General features: G+C 36.2%; 1 protein-coding gene across 1 annotated transcript in view; it reads right to left on the bottom strand.

Annotated features, from left to right (window-relative positions):
* The window catches only part of GLRA3 (glycine receptor alpha 3), a 175,842-nt gene that overhangs the window by 40,571 nt on the left and 114,763 nt on the right, over positions 1-20,508 (bottom strand). The gene's annotated exons all lie outside the window — the stretch shown is intronic.

Below are 20,508 nucleotides of genomic sequence, written 5' to 3'. Positions count from 1 at the left end.
ATTAGAGAAGTACTTTTTAAAAAGAAGAATTTTATCTTTTTCTTCCACTTGAAAGTTATGGCAGAAGGAGAGCCAAAAGCAGATGAAACCTGTGGGGGAAGACTTGTTACAATGCACAACCACCATGGAGGCAGAAGGAGAGAGGAAGCAGGTCTGGCCTCTGAACTGAGTCCAGCGGTCAGGTTAGTGAGCAGAAGCTCTAGGTCCAAGAAGGAACAAACAAGGGAAAGTGTCCCCAACAAATTTTCCTGTAGCTTATATTGTAAGTGAGAGAGTATGAGAGTGATTAAAATCAGCTGGCGTGGAGCAAGCTAGGTTGAACTGAACAGTGGGTAGGAAAGGGAAATTATCACCCTACCCCCTCCTGCCATATCTGGAAAAGAACCTCCTCAAAACAGCTGAATCTATCTAGCTGTGGAGGGAGTGACTGAACTGAGACCCAACAGTACCTACCTGACCCTTGGCAATACCTAGCAGCAGCCACCCACAGCAATGAGGATGGCAGTAGCAATCCTCCCACAAGTGATTAGAGGATTTCCTTACTGTCTGGGATTCTGCCGTCCAAGTTAATAGCAGCAGTATCATCAGTGTAATGGCTTGTTATGGAGCAAGCACTATTTGGTAGTTTGTGAAATTATCCAGACCATAAGGGCACAACTGAATTCTGGTTCCAGACAGATATGGTAGATATGGAAGCTGCAAGACTATCCTCCCTAGGCCACTGGAGTTAGCACAGCAAGGACTTATGCTGGACTTAATACTGACAACGTGGCTCAGAGGATAAAGTGCCAACCCGGTGCACCAGAAATCATATGTTGGATGCCCAGGCAGGGCACCTACAAGGAGCTCAATGAGTGCACAACTAAATGGAACAACTAGGTGAAACAAATTGATGCTTCTCTCTTTTTCTCTCTCCTTTCCCCCTCTATCTCTCTCCTTTCCTCTTTCTCTCAAATCAATGGACTTAATATTAGAATATGTTTCACTGAACCCTTCAATTAATGATTCGGTTGCTAATAATAGAAGGCCTTTACTTTTACTTATGAGTCCTTTGATATATCCATTATAAATACCATTTTAATTATAGAAAAAACAGATGCACATTTCTCAAGGAATATTATAAAGATGGTAAAATAAGCATCAATTCTTATTCATTTCCAGGTAAGACACATACCTTACCCTTATACGACTGTAATCACTAAAGACAAAATATGGGCTGTTTTGTCCCAATTTAGACAGATCAATGGAAAAATTAACTAAAACATTATCTTGTTTTTACATTCTAAATTTTTCTTAGGGTCTTCTGTGAAAAGAAACTAGCCCTCTGACAGCCCTTAAAAAACAAGCTTTCATTAGTTTCTAATGCAAGTCATAGGCAGCATATTTAGCTTGCCTGTGATCATCCACACAAAATGAGTTAGGTATGGGAATTTCATAATCAAACTATGCTTCTATATTATGTTCCATAAAATATTTGAAATTGAAATCAGAAGAAAAATTATAAGATAACATGTTTAAGGGGTAATTCTTTTATTCTGAATAACTTACTAGATATCTTAGGAAAATCACTAAATGGGAATTTTGTTTCAATAAACCTTCAAATGTAACTTTAAAAACATCAGTTCTCCAGAAGCCTCTGGGAGTGGGGGGAGAGGGGAAATTAAAAAACAACAACAACAAAAAACATCAGTTCTCCTCTACACAGTTCAAAGTGTTTTAGCATCCTTACATTTTGGGTTGGTAGAACTTTATATAAGTCTGAGAATGTTAAGGAGAACAGACTGTCTAATGAAGCTGACATTCTGAGTTGAATTCCTGTGTTCTGTAATAAGCCTCTCAGCAAAAAGAACTTTATTCAAGGAATGAAGACATTAACCCTAACTTAAGCCAGCAATCTCATATAGTAGCTGCAGTGAAACATGCCAACGGATAGGTCAATGCAACCAAACACTTGTTTGTCCAACAAGTATTGAGCACTTACTTTATGCAAGGTATTCTGCTGGGTTTCGGGGAATGTGAGTGTTACTACCAGGTAGAAAATCAGTGACATGGGGGAGGTACAAGTGGTGTGTGCCTTCAGAAGGGGGAATCAATGGTATCCAGTTAGGCTTTGTTTGAGTTAGACTTTGACTAAAGGCAGGACCTGTATATAAAGAATCTGAGAGAAGTTAAGGTCTTCAGGTAAAGGAAAGAGTACAGTCCATTGAAAGAAACTGCAGACTCCAAAGGATTGCCTCAGGTATAGCAATAACTTTCCTTGCCTAGAGCCAGTTTGTATAAAGGAGCATATGGAATGAAAAGATAAATTAACGTAAAATTGTGCAAAGTAAAATCTAGTTTGAAAAGTTCAATTTTTTAACTTCTTGGTAGACACTGATAGCCAACTGAATCTTTGGAGCAGGGGTGTGATGTTACAAAAAGTGTGCTTTAGAAACATTACTTCATGGGAGTCACAAGGTCTAAAATGCTTTCTTAATCACAGACATAATTTACTTTTTCACTGGGTTGACATTTGCCCAGATGGTAAAGAAACAATGGTGGGTAAAAGTTCTTGTGCTTTAGCATAATTTAAGGCAGTGGCACCAAACAGTTATTATGTTCTTTACTACCATACATCACAGCAAGAACAATGGCACTTTTATTTAAGAATGTTCTTGATCCTTGATGAATAATATTATCAAATTTTGACCATTATATAAATAACTTTGTACTATTCAGTGTGGCCAAATGGAAAAATAAAATGTAGCTGTAATTTTGAGTGATGCAGAGGAGACATCTAGAGTCTGAACTTCCTAAGTAGTATCTCTGGGGCTAATTCGAAGTGGACAATGCCAGAATGTTACCTAACGTTCAGCAATCGATAGTGATACTGATACCCATGAGGGGAAGCAGCAACAAGAGAATAATAACCTCATAGACTTTGGGTCAAGACCCTCATAGACCCGGACAGTTTTATAACACTACATGAGGGTTTTCTGAAGAATTTATAATATGGAACTTACTGGCCTTGGTGAGTAGGGAGCTTGAGATAGATTTATTTAGAATTTTTAAAAATATGTACAATTTCTTGCATGCAAAAATCTTAGAAATGTGCACTCCTGTTATATATATAATTAGAAAAATCATCATTTGAAGCACAAAAATAGGTTAAATAGATATGCAATTAATACACTGTAGTAGTCTGCAATATTTGAAAGGAAAGAATTGTCATTTTTCCTTGGGATCTTTCTGGTCCTCTGGAAAAAGACATGCAAATTCCCAATTTTTCACTGCCCCCTCATGTCATTAGATAAGAAAATAGTTTTTTTAACTCTAATTAAACTTAAAATATGGAATGAAACCTTGTCTATAAGATATCAGGAGATAGAACATTACAATCATTTAAAATATTCTTACATGTTATTAGGGCATTGCAAATTAAAACAGCAATATACCAGTACACATCTATTGGTATGGCCAAAATCCAGAACACTGACAATGTTAAATATTGATAAGAACACAATGAAAGCAAAAGCTTTCAATCCTGGTGTGAATATAAAAATAGTATAGTCACTTTGGAAAACAGTTTGGTGGTTTCTTGCAAAAGTAAAGATACATTTACTACAAAATCCAGTAATCATTCTTTAGGATTCACTCAAATGAAATAAAAACATAACTACACAAAAACCTGTGTATAGATATTTATAGCAGTTTTACGTATCACTGGAAAAACTTTGAAACAACCGAAATGTTCTTCAGTGGGTAAATGAATAAATAAATTGTGAATTTCCAGACAATTGAATATCATTCAGTGTTGAAAAGAAGTGAGCTAGCAAGTCACATAAAGACATGGAGGAAATTTACATGCATATTGCTAAGTGAAAGGAGCCAAGCTGAAAAGGCTACATACTGACTACAACTACATGACATAATGGAAAAAGCAAAGTTATGGAGGCAGTAAAAAAAAATCAGTGGTTATCACGAGTTGGGAGGGGCAGAAAGAAAGAATAGGCAGAACACAAAGGACACCTGAGGCAGTCAAACTCTTCTATATATAGCCGTTTCCCACAGACAGAACTCTCACTGTTCTCCTCACTCAATGCTGTCAAACTATCTCCTCCAGTCTCTGGGTTTCTAGGCTGGGGCTCTGGTTCTGGGACTGAGGACCCCGCCTCTCAGGGTCTGAGATGTGTGTTATTGTATACAGTGGTACCTTGAGATACGAATTTAATTCATTCTGTAACCTAGTTCGTAAGACACTCAACTTGTATATCAAACTGCTGATACTCAACCCATGCGCCAACACACCAAATAGTGGCAGCTTCCCAAATCACAACTCATATCTCAAAATTTTGCTCAGATCTTGAACAAAAATACGAACTAAGTTACAGCTTGTAACTGAAAAAAAATTGTATGTTAGTCTGTTCGTATTTCAAGGTGCCACTGTATTTGTCAAAACTCAAAGAATGCATATCACCAACAGTGAACTCTAATGTAGGTTCATGGATTGTAATAAACCTACCACTCTAGTGTGGGAGATTGATATTGAGAGAAGATGTGTGTGTGCAAAGGGACAAGAATGTGAATGGGAAACCTGTACTTTTTGATCAACTTTGCTATGAAACTAAAATTGCTCTAAAAAGTAATGTCTATTTAATCAAACAAATCTCATCAATAAAGACATTCATATATTATAAACAAGAAAAAAAGTAGTAGTATTGACATGTGGCCCTGTAATTAATTTTCTTGACCCATTAATTTAATAAGTAAGTGTTTCAAGGATTCCAAGATGGCAGCGGAGTAGACAGATGCACATACTGCCACTTCCCAGGACCAAATTGGATTACAAATTAATTTAAGAACAATCATCGTGAAAAACCATCTGTGGACTAAACGAACAGGACTTGAAAACAATGGAGCACAGAAGAAACCACAATGAGCCTGATAGAGTGTGTGGGGATGCAGTAGGGGTTCCCCCACTCCCAGGAGCAAGGGGAGGCAGAGGGTCCAGAGGGTTTCTCATTGTAAGGAGAGAGACTCTGAGAGGTGGGGATCCTCAGTCCAGGACCCGAGCCCCAGCCTAGAAACCCAGAGACTGGAGGAGATAGCTTGACAGCATTGAGTGGGGAAAAGAGCGAGAGTTCTGTCTGTGGGAAACGACTGGCAAAGAAGTTGCAGCCTTAAAGGGCCAGCGCAGAAAATATCACTCACAGCCACTTGCCTGGGGCACTGGGGGCGAGGAGGGCTGAGAGGACTGGCTTTGCATGAGGATAGTGGGGAGATTGAGGCACGGGGACACAAATGGTGACATGGAGAAGAATACCTGAACTGAGTCATTCTCCAGTGCCAAGCTGGCCATAGCTGGGGAGGAGGTGAGGGTAGCTCCCTCCGTCCAGCACAAGCCTAGTATGGAGCCAGTTGACTCACCTCCAAAAGCTCTCCAGCTCAAATCAGCATGAAAGGCAGTTCAGAAAGTAGGAAGTAAAGGGGAGAAGCAGTGACTCAGGTTTCCAGGGAGACCTGAGCTGCACCTCCCCCTTCTGGTAGAGAGAATGCACCCCACCCCCAAAAAGTAAATGGGCAGACCACACCTTCTGGTTCTCAGAAGTCACACCCATCACATTCCTGGATAGAGTTTCAACTGGGGCCAAAGAACAAGATATGCCCACTCCCCCCCCAAACACAGAAGCTCCCCGCTGGGCTCAGCAAACACAGAAGCTCTCTGCTGGGTTCAGCAAACAGCAGGAAAATTAAGACTTTTAATTGGCTCTACTAGTTAAGGAGAATTAAAATCTGAGCAACCAGCAAAGGCTGAGGGATAAAGACCTGGAGAAGAAGCCACATTCCATAAACCAACCTCAGACCCACAACCCTAACAAGTTTACAAACTGCACACAGAAAAAATGAGAAGACAGAAGAATGTAATCCATATGAATCAACAAGAGAAATCCCCAGAAAAAGAACTGAATGAGATGGAAGTAACCAAATTACCAGATGCAGAGTTTAAAATAATGATTGTTAGGATGCTTAAGGATCTCAGAGCTACAATGGATGGACTTATGAGCACCTAAATAAAGAAATTGCAAGCATCAAAAAGGACACTGAAATCATAAAAAAGAATCAATCAGAAATGGCAATTATGCAATTATAATATCAGAAATGAAGACTACACTAGAAGGAATCAACAGCAGGCTGAATGAAGCAGAGTATCGAATCAGCAAATTAGAGGACAAGATAAATAATAACACAGAAACAGAGCAGCAAAAAGAAAAGAGGCTCAAAATGTCTGAGGAAACTATCAAAGAACTCTGTGACAATACAAAGAGAAATAACATCGCATCATAGGGGTTCCTGAAGAAGAAGAGAAAAGAACAAAGGATAGAGAACCTGTTTGAAGAAATCATAGCTGAAAACTTTCCTAAATTGATGAAGGAAAAAAATCACATAAAAACGAGACTCAGAGACATGGACAAGAGTGTGATGGTTACGGGGGGGGGGGGGGGGGGGGCACAAAGAAAACCAGATAGAAGGTGACAGAAGACAATTTGACTTTGGGTGAAGGATATGCAACATAATCAAATGTCAAAATAATCTGGAGATGTTTTCTCTGAATATATGTACCCTGATTTATCAATGTCATCCCATTAAAACTAAAAAAAAAAAAAGTGGTATATATATGCAATCGGATATTCTTTGGCTATTAATAAAAGAATGAAGTAACTATATACGTCACAACATGGATGAGCCTTTACAGTGTTATGCTAAATGAAGAGGTCAGTCACAAAGGACCATATAATTACATGATTCTATTTCTACAAAATGTCTAGAATAGGCAAATCTTTAGATACAAAAGGTAGATTAGTGGTCCATTAGGGCTGAGGAGAATGGGGCCATAGGAGGATGAGAGCTAAAGAGTATAGCTTCTTTCTGAGGTGGTGAAAAGTTTCCAAAATTAACTGGTTATGATTGTACAGGGTGACAAAAGTAGGTATATAGTTGTGAGTGCATAAAACACAGACTCTGGTCTTATATTATTTATTAATTATTGTATTATTTTCCATATGAATAACTGTACACGTATGTTTACTCCACCCTGCATATATCTGTGACCAGACTAAAACCATTGAATTTTATGCTTTAAATGGGTGAATTGTATTATATGAAAACTGTATCTCAATAAAGATTGAAAAGTGAAAAAAAAATCACAAGTTCAAGAAGCACAGAGAGTCCCAGTAAAGAGAACCAAATGAGGCCTACACCAAGACACATCATAATTAAAATACCAAAGTTAAGAGATAAAAAAAAAATACTAAAAGCAGCAAGAGAAAAGAAGTCAATTATCTACAGAGGAGCCCCCATAAGGATGACATCTGACTTTTCAACAGAAATACTTGAGACCAGAAGGGAATAGCAATAAGTACTTAAAGTAATCCAAAACAAGAGCCTATAGCCAAAACTTCTTTATCCAGCAAGATTATTGTTTAAAAATAGAAGGAGAAATAAAAAGCTTCCCAGACAAAAAAAAAAAAACAAAAAAACTCAAGGAATTCATTACAACCAATCCAGTACTGCAAGAAATGTTAAGGGGCCTGCTATAAAAAGAGCAAATGAAAAAAGAAATCTAGAAAAAGAAGATTATAGATTTAAAGAATAAAATGGCAATAAACAACTACATATCAATAATAACCTTAGATGTAAATGGACTAAATGCTCCAATCAAAAGACATAGGGTAGCTGCATGGATAAGAAAAGAGGACCCATACATATGCTGTCTACAAGAGACACACCTCAGAACAAAAAATACACATAGACTGAGAGTAAAGGGATGGAAACAAATATTTCACACAAACGAAAATGAAAAAATAGCTGGGGTAGCAATACTAATATCTGACAAAATAAACTTTAAAACCAAGGCTATAGTAAGATATAAAGAAGGTCACTGCAAAATGATAAAAGAAGCATTACAACAAAAAGATATAACTATTAAAAATATATACATGCCTAATAGGAATACCTAAATATCTAAAACAGATTTTGATGGACAAAAATGGCGAGATAAACAGCAACACTATAATAGTAGGGGATTTTAATACCCCACTAACTTTAATGGATAAAACCTCCAGACAGAAAATTAACAAAGAAACAGCAGCCTTAAATGACACACTAGAGCAACTAAATTTAATAAATATCTTCAGAACCATTCACCACAAAGCAGCAGAATATACATTCTTTTCAAGTGCTCATGGTACATTATTTAGAATAGACCACATGTTAAGATACAAAACAAGTCTTAATAAATTTAAGAAGATTGAAATCATATCAAGCATCTTCTCTGATCACAATGGTAGGAAACTAGAAATCAACCACAATAGAAAAACTGAAAAACATTCAAACACTTGGAGACTAAATAGCATGTTATTAAATAATGAATGGGTTAACAATGAGATCAAGGAAGAAATCGAAAACTTACTTCAAACAAATGAAGATGAACATAAAACAACTCAAATTTTATGGGACACAGCAAAAGCAGTCCTGACAGGGAAGTTCATAGCATTACAGGCATACCTTAAAGAGCAAGAAAAAGCTCAAATTAACAACTTAACCCCGCACATAAAAGAACTAGAAAAAGAACAGCAAGTAAAGCCCAGAGGAAGCAGAAGGAGGGAAATAATAAAGATCAGAGCAGAAATAAATGACATAGAGGCAAAAACAAAACAAAACAAAAAAACAGAAAATCAATGAAACCAAGAGCTGGTTCTTCGAAAAGGTAAACAAAATTGATGAACCTTTAACAAAACTCACCAAGAAAAAAGAGAGAGGACTCAAATAAATAAAATTAGAAATGAGAGTGGAGAAGCAACAACTGACACGGCAGAAATACAAAGGATTGTAAGAAAATACTATGAAGAACTGTATGCCCCAAAATGGGACAACCTAGATGAAATGGATAAATTCCTTGAAAAATATAATAATTTCAAAAATCAATCTGGAAAAATCAGAAAACCTAAACATACCGATTACACCAAAAGAGATTGAAACAGTTATCAAAAACTCCCAAGAAACAAAAACAATTTGGCTTCACAGGCAGATTTTACCAAGTATTCAAAGAAGAACCAACTCCTATCTTTCTCAAGCTGTTTCAAAAAATTCAAGAGGAGGGAAAACTTCCAAACTCCTTTTATGAGGTGAACATAATTCTCATTCCAAACCAGGCAAAGATACTACAAAGAAAGAAAACTCAAAAGACGATAGAAATGTGAAATCTGCACCAAATAAAACGAAAACTCTCCCAGTTTCATACTTATTCAGTGCAGTTTGATGTGGGCTCACGCACAGATTTTTTAGGGCTCCTTAGGTAGCTATCCCGTACAGCCTCTACAGACTCGTCACTGACTGATGGCCTACCAGAACGGGGTTTCTCCACCAAACTGCCGGTTTCCTTCAACTGTTTATCCCACCGAGTAATGTTATTCCTATGTGGTGGTGCTTCGTTATAAACACGCTGATATTCACGTTGCACTTTGGTCATGGATTTAAATTTTGTGAGCCACAGAACACACTGAACTGTCCTCTGTACCATCCACATCTCGAATGGCATGGCCGTGGGCTGCTCCTCTGTATACACGGTGTTATGTGATCATCTGTGCATGCGCACATGCTGCCACATCATCCTACAGAAACTGGGAGGGTTTTCCTTTTATTTGGTGCAGATTTCACATTTCTATCATCTTTTGCTGCTTTCCTGTGACCGGTCAAAAGTGCACCATGACTTTACGGACACACTGTATTAGCAAATCGGATCCAGCAACACATGAAAAAAATCATACATTATGATCAAGTGGGATTTATTCTGTGGAGGCAAGGCTGGTACAATATTCGCAAATCAATCAACGTGATCCATCACATAAACAAAAAGAAGGATAAAAACCAAATGATAATATCAATAGATGCAGAAAAAGCATTTGATAAAATTCAGCATCCATTTATGATCAAAACTCTCAGCAAAGTGGGAATACAGGGAACATACCTCACATGATAAAGGCCACCTATGACAAACCCACAGCCAATATCATACTCAATGGGCAAAAAGTAAAAGCAATCCCCATAAGATCAGGAACAAGACAGGGGTGCTCCCTTTCACCACTTTTATTCAACATAGTTCTGGAAGTCCTAGCTACAGAAATCAGACAAAAAGAAGAAATATAAGGCATCCAAATTGGAAAAGAAAAAGCAAAACTTTCATTATTTGCTGATGACTTGATACTGTACATAGAAAGCCTTAAAGTCTCAGTCAAAAAACTACTGGAACTGATAAATGAATTCAACAAGGTGACAGGATATAAAATCAATATTCATTAATTAGTGGCATTTATGTACACCAACAATAAACTGTCAGAAAGAAAAATTAAGGAAATAATCCTCTTCACTATTGCAACCAAAAAAATAAAGTACCTATGAATAAATTTAAACAAGGAGGTTAAGGACCTGTACTCGGAAAATTATAAAACATTGATAAAAGAAATCAAAGAAGATACAAACAAGTGGAAGTACATACCATGTTCATGGATGAGAAGAATAAATATCATTAGAATGTCTATACTACCCAAAGCAATACATAAGTTCAATGCAATTTCTATTAAAATACCAATGTCATACTTCAAACATATAGAACAAATATTCCAAAAATTTATATGGAACCAAAAATGAACACAAATAGCCTCAGCAATCTTGAAAAATGAAAATAAAGCAAGGGGTATCACACTTCCTGATATCAAGTTATACTACAAGGCCATTGTACTCAAAACAGCCTGGTACTGGCATAAGAACAGGCATACAGATAAGTGGAACAGAACAGAGAACCCAGAAATAAACCCACGCCTTTATGGTCAATTGATATTTGACAAAGGAGGTAAAAGCATACATTGGAGTAAAGACAGTCTCTTTAACAAATGGTGCTGGGAACACTGGACAAATACATGCAAAAAAATGAAACTAGACCACCAACTTATACCATTCACAAAAATAAACTCAAAATGGATAAAAGACTTGAATGTAAGTCGTGAAACTATGATCATCTTGGAAGAAAACATAGGCAGTAAGCTCATTGACATCTCTCGCAGCAATATATTTGCTGATTTAACTCCACGGGCAAGTGAAATAAAAGACAGGATAAACAAATGAGACTATATCAAACTAAAAAGCTTTTTGCACAGCAAAAGACAACATGAACAAAACAAAAAAGACAACCCACACATTCGCCAACATGTCCAATAAGGGATTAATAACCAAAATCTATAAAGAACTTGTAAAACTCAACACCAGGAAAGTAAACAATACAATCAAAAATTGGGCAAAAGAACTGAATAGACACTTCTCCAAAGAGGACATACAGATGGCAAATGGGCATACGAAAAAATGTTCAACATCACTAATCATTAGAGAAATGCAAATTAAAGCCACAATGAGATATCACCTCACACCTGTCAGAATGGCGCTTATTAACAAAACAACACATAACAAGTGTTGGTGAGGGTGCGGAGAAAAGGGAACCCTCCTGCACTGCTGGTAGGAATGCAGACTAGTGCAGCCACTGTGGAAAACAATATGGAGATTCCTCAAAAAATTAAAAATCAAATTGCCTTTTGACTCAGCTATCCCACTTCTAGGAATATATTCTAAAAATAACAAATGGATTCAAAAGAAGAAATGTATCCCCATGTTTATTGCATCATTGTTTACAATAGCCAAGATCTGGAAACAGCCTCAGTGTCTATCAGTAGATGAGTGGATTAAAAAGCAGTGGTGCATATACACAATGGAATACTATGTGGCTGTGAAAAGGAAGGAAATCTTACCCTTTGTGACAACATGGATGGACCTGGAGTCTATTATGCTAAGCGAAATAAGCCAGGCAGAGAAAGAAAAATATCATATCACTTCACTCATGTGAGAAATCCAATGAACAATGTGAAGTGAGGAACAGAAGAGAGGCAGAGAAGGAGTCAAAGAGTCCAGAGGGAAAGCAGGCAGAGGAAAAGGGGATGAGAGGAGGGGATCAAAGAAAGCAAAGACATTAGTGAAAGTATATACACATAACACAAAGAGATAGAGGGCAGGAAAGTAAGTCATTAGTGAAAGTATATACACATAACACAAAGAGATAGAGGGCAGGAAAGTAAGTCATTAGTGAAAGTATATACACATAACACAAAGAGATAGAGGGCAGGAAAGTAAGTCATAGTGGAAGGAGGGAGCACAAGGGGTATTAAGGAGAACATGGGGAGAGGGTGATATATGAGAGAGGGTGATATATTAGGGGTTACACTTGTAACTATGTACACACAACAAATTAAAATCAATATAACAAACAAACAAACAAAAAACAAATAAGTGCTTTTTCCATGTGAGAACATATATATCGTGCTAGAACCACAAATTGGCCTGGCTCCAGTCAAGATGTTCATAGTATAGTGGCAGCTGACAGTAAATGACAGTAAAACATAAAGAGACAGATGTGAAGTCCTATAGAAATAAGCCAGAAGGTCTGTGAGTTCAGGATAGGATCGTGAATGAGACTGAAGGTTGGGAGCAGAAGGAGAATCAGATAAGATCTCCCACGGGGAGGACTGCAGGGGTGAGTAATGATTATTCACTATGCACAGATGTGAAAAAATAAAAGGGCATTTGTTTTCAACTCTGAACTGTATCTAATATGCCACCTCTATTCCATCTGATTAGGGTGAACTAGAGATAGCAACTCCAACTAACCAATTAACAATGACCATCTCTTTCTGGGAACTTGGTCTTAAGAGAAATAATTCAGTCTTTCAGGATTTTTTCCTTTCTCCTAGTCAAGAAGCACTTGGTTATAAGGAGGCTAATCATACATCTTTGTTTCTCAAGACACCTTTGATTACTTCTTTCCTCATGCTTTATTTTTAGATTAAATATTATTGTGAATCATTGTTTTAAAATACATCATTGTTGGTTTGGTAGATCTTCAGTGTTACTTCTAGGTTCTCCCATGGTATAAGACAGTATGAGATTATTTTAATGTTTAAATATTAGGCTAAATCTGTAAACAGCCAACATCAACAATGGTCCATCTATCATTACAGTACCCTTTAACTAACAGAGACACTAGCATAATTTTTAAGGCAGACAACTCCTGATCTGAGTAATGGAGGAAGTTTTCGACTTTGTTCCCCCTGCTGGTCACTTGCTGTCACTTCTCTGTGACACTTGCGAAGGGTCCAGAGTCGGTGTCATGGAGAATTGTTAGTTGTAAGGGAAAGCTGAACTGTGTGATGCTATGAACCACATTAAAAAAAAATCTAAATGCTTTGAAACCTAAAAACATTTATTTTATGAGTGGCAAAATTCATATTTTTTATCAGAGGTGATAAGCCCTCTGGTGGCAATGGCTAAATGGGTTAAAATAAATAAAAGTTCATAGTTATTTAAATATTAAACATTAAACTTACATTTCAAAAAAAGTTGATGTTGAATGTGCAACTTGAACAAAAGGCGATTTATATTTAACATTCAGGAAAAGGGGCTACAGGACAGCACTGTCCATGGAAAAGCCACAAGACACAAAAGAGCTGAAAACACGTCAACATCTACTTCAGAATTTACAGTTCTTTAATGAATGCAGCCCAGATGTGCATTTTCAGAGGGAGCACTTACATATCACTGTATGAAAAACAAGATTTTATTTAGATCAAATAATTTTTTTCTAAATTAATTTCACCCTTTTTTGATATCAAGTTTTTTTGGAAAAGTCCATAACGGAAAATTTGCAAGCAATGAAATAATGTTAGGTTTGTTTCAGTCTCATTTCCTGCTTCAAAAAGAAAATTGGCTAAATTAATTTTAAATGAGCTTAGTTTTGAAATCCAACTCTGTAATCTGAGTAAAGCTTTTGGAATTACACTTGTTGAAGATAAAATACCTGATATCCTTGTAAATTCTACCGTAAAGTCTCTCTTCAATTCATTTAAAAAGTTTAACATTAAAAACAAATGCCACTTGTTTGTGATGGAACTGAATAAAATAATTCCAACAATTATTTTACTGTTGGAATTCATCACTGTGGTAAAAACTATGTTCTTTGTAAATTAAGAAATCTGTGGAGCTGCAATATTCTTGAATTACATATGATTTATTTCATATTCATAAACTCTTACATTCCAGCAATTGAAAAGAAACTATCTATAGCTGTTAAACTTTACAACATTTTTTATGTAAACACAGAGTAACTAAACTATAATGTTTGTGTGCGTGACAAAGCTGATGTTGAATTAAAATTGCAGGTCATGGTGGCAAAACATGTTTCTCTACTATCAGTTAATTTTCTTTTAAGTTTGACTGAAAAACTAGATATAAATCAACTTAGATGTTCTGCAATGGTATTGAACTTTTGGTAAATTAGTTCTCTAAATTTGGTTGCATTTGTTCAAAGTGAGCTGAAAATATTTAATCAAAGTATTTTATAAATGGATCACTAAATTTTTAGATTCTAAAGTTTATTCAGCAAGTAAGATATATAAAAATGAAGTTTGTAGACAGAAATACATTTAAATTAATCCCTACAATAGAAAAGGAGAGACAATGAAGTCTCAAATAATACATTTATTTTTTATAGTTGAGAACTGTGTTTTGAATTCTTGCATTAAATGAAATGAAATGAAGATGGCATAGTTTTTGGCATCTAAATTTGTCAAAGAATTTTAAAAGGTTCCTAAACAGAAGCAACTAATTTGACTGAGTTTTGTCCTATAAACACATTTGTTGCTAAAAGGTATTCTTATTCAAGACAAAGACAGTATCTGTAAAAATATATGAACTGAAATTAATTAACTATTTCAACAAAAAAAATAAAACCAAACTCTGAAATTATCAAGTATTTTAGCTATCTCAACTACACAGATATTATTTTCTCAGTAAAAAAATATATATAATTAATACAACAGGGTCAATTGGCAGTGTCAAAGTTTAAAAAAAATGTAATAATTAAATAATTAATTATCACTGAAAGACAAAAAAATCTGCAATAAAGATAGATACATGCTATGGTCTTGGGTAGGAGGACCATTATTGTGAAAATGTTCTTCTCCTATAACCGATCTACAATGCAATTTAAATAAAAACCCAAATGTAATTTTCAACTAGAAATTAATCTGAAGTATAAAAACATATGCACAGCAACAGCAGTTTTGAAAAATAGCATGTCAAGAAGTAGGCCATAGCCTGACCTATGGTGGCGCAGTGGATAAAGCGTCGACCTGGAAATGCTGAGGTCGCCAGTTCAAAACCATGGGCTTGCCTGGTCAAGGCACATATGGGAGTTGATGCTTCCAGCTCCTCCCCTCTTCTTTCTCTCTGTCTCTCTCTCTCCCCCTCTCTCTCCTCTCTAAAAATGAATAAATAAAATAAAAATTTAAAAAAATTAAAAAAAAAGAAGAAGAAGAAGTAGGCCTGCCTAGCACAGGACAAAATATACAAATAAAGCTATGGTGTAAAAGTAGCTTCAGGTTGGAACCTCTGCACCAATTAGATAAATGCTATAGAACAGAGTCCAGAATCAAATCCATATAAGGAAATTTAAGGTAAAAAATGGCATTTCAGGCCCTGGCTGGTTGGCTCAGCAGTGGAGCGTCGGCCTGGCGTGCGGAAGTCCCAGGTTCGATTCCCGGCCAGGGCACACAGGAGAGGTGCCCATCTGCTTCTCCACTCCTCCCCCTCTCCTTCCTCTCTGTCTCTCTCTTCCCCTCCTGCAGCCAAGGCTCCACTGGAGTGAAGGATGGCCTGGGCGCTGGGGATGGCTCTGTGGCCTCTGCCTCAGGCGCTAGAGTGGCTCTGGTCGCAACATAGCGATGCCCGGGATGGGCAGAGCATTGCCCCCTGGTGGGCATGCTGGGTGGATTCTGGTCAGGCGCATGCGGGAGTCTGTCTGACTGCCTCCCCGTTTCCAGCTTCAGAAAAATACAGAAAAAAAAAATGGCATTTCAAATCAATTTGGAAACCTTTTAAATAAATGGTAATGGAAAAAATTCCATCCACTCACAAAAAGAATTACACAAATACGCAACCTACTTGTATTTAAAATGTAAGTACAACCTGTGCTATAAAATTCCTGGGTTAAATACATATTTTTGTATTTTTTGGTATATGGGAGGCATAATTTACTAAGAAAAAGAATTCATTATATATAATTATATATTTATAACCTTCTGTATTATGAAAGGTATCATAAAGTTAAAATGTCAAGGACATATACAAAATAACACATAGAAATAGAAACAAAAATATAATTTCATACAAAGTCAGAGAAAGTTTAAATAGGAAACAGACTGAACAAACAATGGCCACTAAGTATGCAAAACAAAGAAAGCCCAATGTCAGGGAGACAAAGGCACAATGGGAGACAAGTTCACATTCATCAGATTAGAAAGGAAACCCTCCCTTCAACCTGAAGCAAATGGAAATGTTAATGTTTTATACAAAATATTAGTTTCTAATTATCTGTATTTTTATGTTTGAAATGTTTTTATATTTATAATCATATGTATAATGTGTATATACACAGAGAGAATAACAGAAAAAAGGTCATGAAGCAGATTTGAAAGTGGCTAATAGTGAAAAAACTTTGAGTTCAGGCTAACATGTGTTTTTGTTTATCTTTCAATTTCTAGTATTCACATTTTCTAATACAACCATGTTGATTTTTGAAGACATCGTTCAAATGTCTTGTATTATCACTTTTAAAAATCAAATGATGAGGTCACCAGTTCAAAACCCTGGGCTTGCCTGGTCAAGGCACATATGGGAGTTGATGTTTCCTGCTCTTCCCTCTTCTCGCGCTCTCTCTCTCTCTCCTCTCTAAAATGAATGAATAAATAAATAAAAATTTTTAAAAAGAAAAGGTTATATATAAAAATCAAATGACCTTTGGTCATTTAAAAACTAGCTTAAAAGACTACAAAAGAAAAAAAAGAGGTTATTGTAAAGTACTGTATACCATGAGTAGTATACTGTAAAATAAATGCTCATTCGAAGGGACAAAGTGGGATGAGAAATTATTTACGTTTCAACTGAGTTTTGAGATTCTGTAATAAATTATAGATTCATATTTAGTTTTAAAAGTGAACTAGAATAATATCTGACCCAGTTTTCTCAATTGAAAGAGAAAGGGGAGGGAGGGAGAGACTGAGACTTCTGAGTTTGACTCAGCTTGCAAATGCTTATGTTTTTAACTAGCAGCTGGGATTTTAAAAACAAAAGAAAATGCTCAAACTTGGCGCACGCTTGCTGATTATTGCCAGGAGGAATCTTACTCAAGTAAATTTTATTGACCTGACAAAAAACAACAGCTGTGTCAAAATGTATTTAATAAAAACATTTTTACTCATAATTTGTGCATTTAATTTGAACAATCTTACCATAATCCAGGTTGTTAAATGGAGTTTCATTTAAATTATAGGCCTGCTAAATTATCTACCTGGTGATTGCACTTTCTCTAAAACTCTCTGGTATAACTAACCTATACTATGATTCTACTAGTATTTTGGGTGCATTTCTATTTGAAGACCTAAAACACTGTATCCTGAACCACAAATTTAAGCTTTCTCCCTCTTTCTCTTAGGATAATGGTGGAAATGTAATTTGTGACTTAACTGCTCTCCTTAAATGACAATTACACTGGAAAATTTGTTTGCATTTCTCAAAACTTCACAAAATTACCACACATTGAATATCCAGTGTTTTAAAGTTCTTAGGAGAATTCTCAACTAAAATATGAAGATGACCTGATCATGAGCCCATTTTAATGAGGAAAAAGTATATGACTGGATAGATTTCTGCCCTAGGAGAGGTCACAAGAGGGCTCTGCCCGAGTACCTCTTTGGAATAAACTTCAGTTTGTGAAAAAAACTGCCTGCCTACCAGAAGGCTGGAGGTTCAGATCTGCTTGCATTTTTGAAATAATTTATTACATAGACCTAAACTCTGAGCCAACATCAGTTTGGCAATATCTAAAAGTTGTGTAATATTTTGAGAGTAGAGAATAGAAAGCACTATAATCTTCTGATTGGTTCCAGGGTTTTTTGATGCCTGATATTTCAGTATAATTTATCATTTACGAATAACCAAAACTATGCTAGTCCTCCAGAAGAAAGTCCTACATAATATTATCAAGAAGACCCACTTCAGGTTCCTGTTTCCATAAGCATTTGAAGAGTATCATTATGAAATAGCAGAAATTTTAACATGACTAAATAAGTTCCAGAGAATTAAATTATAAATGTCTTCAGGGTGAAATGTTATAAAATGTCTGTCACTGCATTACATTCATTAAAATGCTGAAGAGAAGACAATTAGCTCAGTGAGAAGAAAACTCAGTCTGAGTTATTCCTATATTATTTTAGAGAACTAATATTTGTTAAATAGTTAAAATTATTTGTTAGATAAGTCAATTGTGTTATAATTCCCATTATCAGGATATTTTTCTATGTGTTCTTTCTCACAGCTTACTAACTAACCGTCAATTATGTCAGGTAAAAGTGAAAAACGAACTCGAGAACAGAAAGTTTTTTCATGCAAAGAATATATCATGGCTAATATTTTAATAGAAATGACAGAGACAATGATTGTAATATGGTTGAGAATGAAGGTCTCATCACAAATGAGAACATTAACTACATCCAGAGCTATTTTTACCATTGTCTATGTCCAGAATACTCACAGATATAGTCCATCAGTTCCAAAATAATAATGTTTGGAAAATTTATGAAACTACTAGTGACTTAGAAAAAAAGTCACTATTTCTAGAAAATATTGTAACCTCTGTAGATGATATATTTGTATCACATTAATGTATTCAGAGTATATTGCAGAAAACTTTCACATTTATAGATTCACTATACTTACTATTTTAAATCAACAGTTCTCTATGAGGCCTAGATACATGAAATGATATAAATCCTTTTTATTACTACCAACTGCTTACAATTTGATAAAGTTGTTTATTTCTTTTTTTTTTTTCTTTTTTCTTTTCAGATATGCATCTGGACTTCCTGCCCTGATCCAGACTTGGAGATTATCAACAAATTGCTAGGAATCAGTGACTACAGCTGGGTATGTTATGGACAAACAGGTCACTTGAGACTTCTGAGATCCTGGGAAATTGACTAGGGACTCTATCAATAACTCATAGACTTTAAAACCTCCTGGAGCCCTGGCTGGTTGGCTCAGTGGTAGAGCGTTGGCCTGGCGTGCAGGAGTTTCAGGTTCGATTCCCGGCCAGGGCACACAGGAGAAGCCCCCATCTGCTTCTCCACCCCTCCCCCTCTCCTTCCTCTCTGTCTCTCTCTTCCCCTCCTGCAGCCGAGGCTCCATTGGAGCAAAGTTGGCCCGGACGCTGAGGATAGCTCTGTGGCCTCTGCCTCAGGCGCTAAAATGGCTCTGGTTGCAGCAGAGCAACGCCCCAGATGGGCAGAGCATCTCCCCTTGGTGGGCGTGCCGGGTGCATCCCGGTTGGGTGCATGCGGAGTCTGTCTGACTGCCTCCCCATTTCCAACTTCAGAAAAATACAAAAAAAACAAAACAAAACAAAACAAAACCCTCCTGGAATGTGAATAGGATACTTACCACACAAACAAAAGTCCATTTGGAGGAATCTATGAGCATAGCTGCCCCAGAGGAAAAGATACCAATTTAGCATCCATGGCCATTGTCATCACTAGTCACAGTTCCCAAGTTTTGACCTCAGTATTGTATTAAAATGCTTTTGAAGTCCATCTTACCAGTTTATCATTGTGAACCCTTTAATCATGCTCAAATGCCTTTAAAAAATAGATTATGTTCACCAAACTTTCCTTACTTTTTTTCCCTTATTTTAATTTTCCAGTTTTCTAATTGGCTCGCTTTCTTCTTGATCTTCCTTACAGTTAAGTCATCATGTTATTTCTGTTTACTTGTTTGGTTTTCTTTATTTCTTGACCCTCTTTGTAAATATACCATGATGTCTAGATGCTATGTTTTTAATTTTATATGTCAGATTTATGGTCTTATATGTTTAAAAACTTTCTTGAGTCCTAGAGTTGAGGCAACCTTTGCTTTCATCTGAAAAATCAATGGATTCACATAGTTTATATAGTTTGTTAATGAAGAATTTAAAGTTACAGTGCATTTCCTGAATTTGTTTTCTCACATAGAGAACAGCAACAGAGCACAAAATTGAAGGAATTATTGAGCTTGGACACTGGAGCCATCTCTGGGAAAGGTGCTACCCAAATTTTGAAAGCATTACCTGGAAGGTCTTTTAGAGTGAGGTAAACATGAGGGTTGGATAAAGTAGCGTTAGTTGGGGAATTAATTAAGGAAGAAGAAAAATGATGACACTTCTTAACAGTAAATAACAAATGGAAAGGTCACAGAAAAAAAGAAATGGTCTTATTACCAAGTATGCTAGAATATTAAGGTAAACTATAGTGTTTTCAGCAAGATATTTGAGGAATTCTAATGTTC

The sequence above is a fragment of the Saccopteryx bilineata genome, chromosome 1 (assembly GCF_036850765.1).
Source record: "Saccopteryx bilineata isolate mSacBil1 chromosome 1, mSacBil1_pri_phased_curated, whole genome shotgun sequence".
Taxonomy (NCBI): Eukaryota; Metazoa; Chordata; class Mammalia; order Chiroptera; family Emballonuridae; genus Saccopteryx; species Saccopteryx bilineata.
Note: the sequence above shows the minus strand (reverse complement) of the source record. Positions and strands in the feature narration are given on the sequence as shown.